Source organism: Lontra canadensis, unplaced genomic scaffold (assembly GCF_010015895.1).
Source record: "Lontra canadensis isolate GAN:19392208 unplaced genomic scaffold, GSC_riverotter_1.0 scaffold89, whole genome shotgun sequence".
Lineage (NCBI taxonomy): Eukaryota > Metazoa > Chordata > Mammalia > Carnivora > Mustelidae > Lontra > Lontra canadensis.
The window spans coordinates 5,545,851-5,552,044 of NW_022631083.1; the positions used below are offsets into that span (position 1 = coordinate 5,545,851).

Consider the following 6,194-nt stretch of genomic DNA (forward strand, 5'->3'; position numbering starts at 1 on the left):
CATCAATACTTAGAGGGAGACCTTATCCCTGTCCCTAACTCTTTGGTACAGTAATACAAATAATCAGTAGGCAATATCATGGTCAATAATTCAGAAATATCATAATCACCTCTTTTTTGTTTTACTTTCTTCTAGGTCTATATCTTAGGATATATCTTAGGATAAATGCTATTATTGTCCTTCATTTTACAGATGATGAAATAAAACTCAAAAGAGTTTCGGTTCCCAAGAGCCGATAGCCAGGAAGATGCCCAGGTAGGATTTGAATCAAAACCCACCAAACTCTGAAGTCCACATTCATTTTATTATAGTATACCATACCCTATACTGTCCATACTATGTGCCATAGTACACTATCTACTATCTGTACTACAATACATACTATACTATGTATATGTATATGTATATGTATATGTATATGCATACTATGTATATGTATACTATGTATACTATTGTCCTGTACTGTAATATGCAATCTCCCCACTTTTCCAAGGTAAATTTGTACTTCTTGAAAATATACACACTATAAATGCCAATTAAATAGCCATTATTGAGTTTAAAGACATGTACATTAGTTAAGTCATTAGGTTGGTAATGGTGGGCTGGTAATGGCTTTTTCCTTTAAAAAATGTATATGATGTTAGTTTTAATTTTTATTTTTTTGTTCTCCCAATGTTTTTTATTTTAATTCCTGTTTGGTTAACATACAGTGTAATACTAGTTTTAGGTGTACAATACAGTGATTCAACACTTCCATACATCACCCGGTGCTCTGGGTACAAGTACACTCCTTAATCCCCATCCCCTACTTCCCCTATCCCACCACCCACCACCCCTCCATTAACCATCAATGTGTTCTCTAGAGTTAAGAGTCTGTTTCTTGTTTACTGACTATTTTTCTTTAATTTTTAATTTCCAAATAATAATCAAAAATAATCTTTGCAAGGGAAAAGCTTTTCCCCCTCAAATTCCAAAGTTTCTTACAGGGACTGAATTTAAAGAAATTAAATAGAGCAGGGACATGGGCAGGTCACAAGGCAGCAGGATGCCAAGACAAAAATCCAGGGTTCCATTCCTGACTCTGACTCTGTGGCTCAGGAGCCTTGGGCAAATTACATATCCTCCTGGGATTTCAGTTTTCTCATTTTCGGAAAGAGTGTGTTGGACTAGGTATCTTATGTAACATCTCCTTTGGGGCAAAAATGATATAATTTCATATTTTTAAAAATGGGACTATGTGCATTATACTGTTACAGTTGGAAAAAAAAAAAACAACAGAGCTTACCAAAGTAGTATATACACTATAATCCAAATAACATCTTACAGGAAATGCAACACATTAAAAAAAATCTGTATCTCTGGCTGGTAGACTTTTCTTCTGTGTGCTTTTCTGACTTTTTCAATCTCTGTACAGTGAATATGTATTATTTTTGTAATCCAAAAAAAAATGTATTTTGTTTTTTTGACACATTGGAAACTGCAAGAGAACCAAAAATAGAATAAAACAACCCAAATTTTAATGTAACCAGGATACCAGACGAAAGACCCAACATCCCACATATTATGGAATGTTTTAAGATGTCAGGGGGTCAGGATCTCATCTGACAGATGCACTCACCAGCAACCCGGTCTCTCTCAGCAGCATCTGGGGACAGTGTTTCCACAATGACTCACAGGGACAGTGCCAGCCAGCCAGATCACAGCCTTTTCCACTTCCAGCTCCAGAGTTGTGACGGCCTGACACTGTGGTTCTCATGGAATTCTGAAACAGGCCTGGCTTCATCATAATGACTGCCTATTCAAGGCAGAAATGGGAAGGAGGATATGACTAATGACATTTGGAGGGAGTATGGGAACAAAACCAAAAATTACAGTGACTTTCTGGTTGGGACACACTGGATAGGAACAGAACTGTGTATTCACAAATCCAAGAGTCTGTGGTCTGGCCAAAAGACCAGAGGCAAAAATAAACAGCAGACCTGTCCAATTTGTCAGTTGTGAGTGATGGGACTTGAGAATCAGAATGGGAGTTGGGCAAGAAGCCATTTGACAGGTAGACTCCTCAGCCCTGGGGATAAACTTCCTTGGTCTGGGAGCCATAGAGAGAAGGCCCACTTTGGCATAAAGGACTCTCTCAGTTTTCCTGTGAACATGTTTCCTCCATTCTGCCCCAAAACTACCCCCACAATGCTCATGGTAGATTCAAATAAAATCATCACCATTTCATAAGCTTAACCAGTTGTGTAAAACGGACAACTTCCAGGCACTCCAGTTTCCATGTATTAAAATAGGTGTTGTTCCCCATTGCTTCTCAGCCTTTTAGCTAAGATCAAGTGTAGTATCTCTTCTTATCAGTTTAAAATAGGTGTTCTTACTTTGGATCTGTAGACCTGTAAGTGGTCTATGGATAAAATTCAGGGGTCCTTCAACCTGAATGAAAGAGCAATTGAATGTTTCTTTTTACTAGCTTCTGACTGAAATTAACGTTTCCTTTCATAATGCATTTGGCAACAAACCACCGTAATATTAACAGTACCTTGACATGGTCACCATTAGAGAATAGAGATTTAGTCAAACCACGTTGTAATTGTTTCACATATTTCAGAATATTTTTATGCTCATTACTACTTGAAAACTAAAGAACTTATTAGACACATTGCTAGATCTCGTCACTTAAGGCATTAATTAAGAAGTACATCTATTACTATAAAACAACATCACAGAAAAATATTTTAATAAGTATATTTACTATTCTCTCTCTCTCTCTTTGGTATTTGTCTGTGTTTTACTGTGTATACTTGAAAACATTATTCTGAGAAGCTGTCCAGAGGTTTCAAAAGGTGTCCAGAGGTCCAATGTATAAAAATTATTTAAAATGTCTGCAATAAACAATGTGATACTTTCTTTTTCACCCACATTAAATATGTATAAATCTTTAGCATTTCACTACCTCTGAAGATTTCTGCTTCCAGCCAAGATGGAATAGCAGGGACTGTATTTACTCTCCACTAATAAAACTTAGAAACTGGGAAAAATATACAAAAATTTTTTTTCAAGACACTGGACATCAGGCAACAAAAGATTGTGATCCTGAGACATAGGAAATGAACAAGGGGAATCCCACAATCCCCATATTTCCAGAAGAGAATTTCAAGAATTTCAAGACATCAATGCAGGGGGAGGGAACACAGGTTGAGTCTGGCAGTCTCCCTGGATTGAGGAGCTGGAAGTCTGAGAGGCCGAAGCGGCTACAGAGTGCAGAACAGAGTATCAGACAAGAAAGTGTTGCATGGAGAAAAAACTCTGAAGATTTTCAAGGAGTCCTTCAAGTCTTCCTCTGAGGATAGATCAGCACATATGTGAGAGAAAATGACCCGTAACTGAAGAAAGAAGCACCTTAAAGGATTCGAAGAAATAATTCCCAGAACTCAATTGAACAGGGAAGAGTTTACAATTTATTAAGCATTGGTTTTCCCTCAAATAGTGGGGAGAAATTTAGCCCTCAGCTATACACTGCTCTGGCATCTCCTATCTAAGCTTAAAAGTAAAATCTGAAAAAATCAAACTGATTCCAAGTAATTTAACTGAATTTCAAAACAAAACTCAAGAATCTTCATAGGAATAGGGATACTAAAACTCTTGGTATGGAACAAGGTAGAATTCACAATGCTGGTATCCAATAAAAATTATCAGCCATGCAAAGGAGCAGGAAAATATGAATTATAGTGAGAAAAAAATCAATAGAAACTGACCCCAAAATGATATGGATGAAATGATTGTTAGCCAGTGAAGACATTAATTATAAGTATTTCATGCATTAAAGACAATCGATAAAGATTAAGCACGTGAAGTAGATACATGGTAGATTATATTATAGAGAGAGAGAGAGAGAGAGAAAGGGAGAGGATTGGGTTCAAGATGGCAGTGTAGGCAATAGCCAAACTATGGAAAGAACCCAGATGTCTATCAATGGATAAATGGATAAAGATGTGATATACATATACAGTGGACTATTATTCAGCCAATAGAAAGAATGAATACTTGCCATTCGCATCAACATGAATGGAACTGGAGGGTATTATGCTGAGAAAAATAAGTCAATCAGAAAAAGACAATTATCATATGGTTTCACTCATATGAGGAATATAAGAAACAGTGCAGATGATCATAGGGGAAGGGAGGAAAAAATGGAATGGGAAAAAATCAGACAAGGAGACAAACTATGAGAGACTCTTAACTACGGAAAAGAAACTGAGGGTTGCTGGAGGGGAGGTGGGAAGGGGGATGGTTTAACAGAGTGATGAGCATTAAGGAGGGGATGTGATGCGATGAGTACAGGATGTTATATGCAACTGATGAATTCCTGAACTCTATATCTGAAACTAATGATGTTCTATGTGTTGGCTAATTGAATTTAATTTTTTTTCAAAGTATGACAGTGTAAGAAGATTCTGAGATATTCTCTCCCCTGGATACATGGAATAATTTACTTTGAAAAAAAAAAAAGCCCAAAAACCAGAAAACTAGATGAAAAGACCTCCCCAACAAAGGACAAAATGGATAGCATGAAAACAGGTGGGAAAGGCAGAAACATTGTCTCAACAGAAATACTCCACCTCAAGCACAATGATACATAATCAGGAGGGATGTCAAACACTGGACTTTTTTCCCTTAATAATAAAGGGTCTATGCTCCATATCAGACTTCTCAACTCTTAGAGTCTGTGTGACAGAGAAGAGCTCCCAAATGCCCAGCTTTGAAAACCAAAGGGGATTATATCCAGGAAAACCATAGAGTTATAGGTAATGGGGAATCTGCACCTAAAGTTCTTATGTACAGACTTACTAACCCCCAGGACTCAGTGCACAAACACCAACTTAAAAATCACCCAGACCCTATGTGAAAGAGACCCACTTACTAATTTTTGTTTTGTTTTGTTTTTATTTTTTAAAGTAGCCTCCACACCCAGCATGGAACCCAACACAGGGCTTGAACTCATGACCCTGAGATCAAGACCTGAGCTGAGATCAAGAGTTGGACACTTAACTGACTGAGCCATCCAGGCACCCTACCCCCCGCCCCAAATTACTAATTTTAAAATGCCTTCCAGCAAGCCAGGAAACCACTGGGACTTTCTTCAGAGATAGAGATACTGGCAGATTGCATATGTGCAATCTTATACTAGCTTGCTAAGATCAGGTGCTAGTGGGTACCATTTTGGAATTACCCTTTTAACCTGCTAGAGCTTGTGGGCATGTCCAGCTGAGAAACTCGTCCACCCCTGCAGTGCAACCACACATCCCAGCCGGGCCAGGGGACACCATATCTGCATCCCAGTGAAGCTGCTAGTTGCAGCCAGGCTGACCATCAAGTCCACCCAACACAACAGTGCAGCTGTGTGTCATGGCCCGGCTGGCACCAGCCCCCACCTACCATCACACTGCAGACATTGCCCTGCCACAGAGATGGGCATGTACAGGCCATAAAGGAGATGCCCCTATCTCCTGTGGTCAGAGAGGAGTGCTCTTCCAGGCATTACATGGCATCTCCTACACAAGTCCACTCCTTCAAGATTGGGAGAAGTGGTTGTTTCACCTAATATATAGAAACAAACACACAGAGTCAGACAAAATGAGAAGACAGGGGGAATATGTTCCAAAAAAAGAAAAGACAAAACATTAAAAAAGAAGACACTAATGAAATGGAGATAAACAGTCTACCTGGTAAAGGGTTCAAGACAATGGTCAGAAAAATGCTCACTGAACTAGGAAGAAAAATGGATGAACATAGTGGGATTTTCAAAAAAAGGAGAAAAAATTAAAAAGTTCCAAACAGAAGTCACAGAGCTAAAGAATACAATAAATGAACTTAAAAAATACACTAGACTAGATGAAGCTGAATATCAGAACAGTGAGCTAGGAGACCAGAGAAAAACAGCTTATTTCATACAAAGGACTCCTTAAGGCTATCAGCAGATTTTTAAGCATAAACTTTGCAAGCTAGGAGAGAATGGCATGATATATTCAAAATGCTGTGAGGAAAAAAATCTTCCACCCAGGAATTCTCTACTGGGCACAGTTATCATTCAGAATTAAAGAAGAAATTAAGACTTTTTCAGATAAGCAAAGGCTAAAGGAGTTCATCACCACTAAACAAGAAATGTTAAAGGGACTTCTCTAAACTGGAAGGGAATG

At 38.3% G+C, this 6,194-nt stretch overlaps 1 pseudogene; it reads left to right on the forward strand.

Annotated features, from left to right (window-relative positions):
- Positions 1–2,303: 2,303 nt before the first annotated feature.
- Positions 2,304–2,472, forward strand: LOC116854288 (annotated as a pseudogene).
- The last annotated feature ends 3,722 nt before the right edge of the window (positions 2,473–6,194 follow it).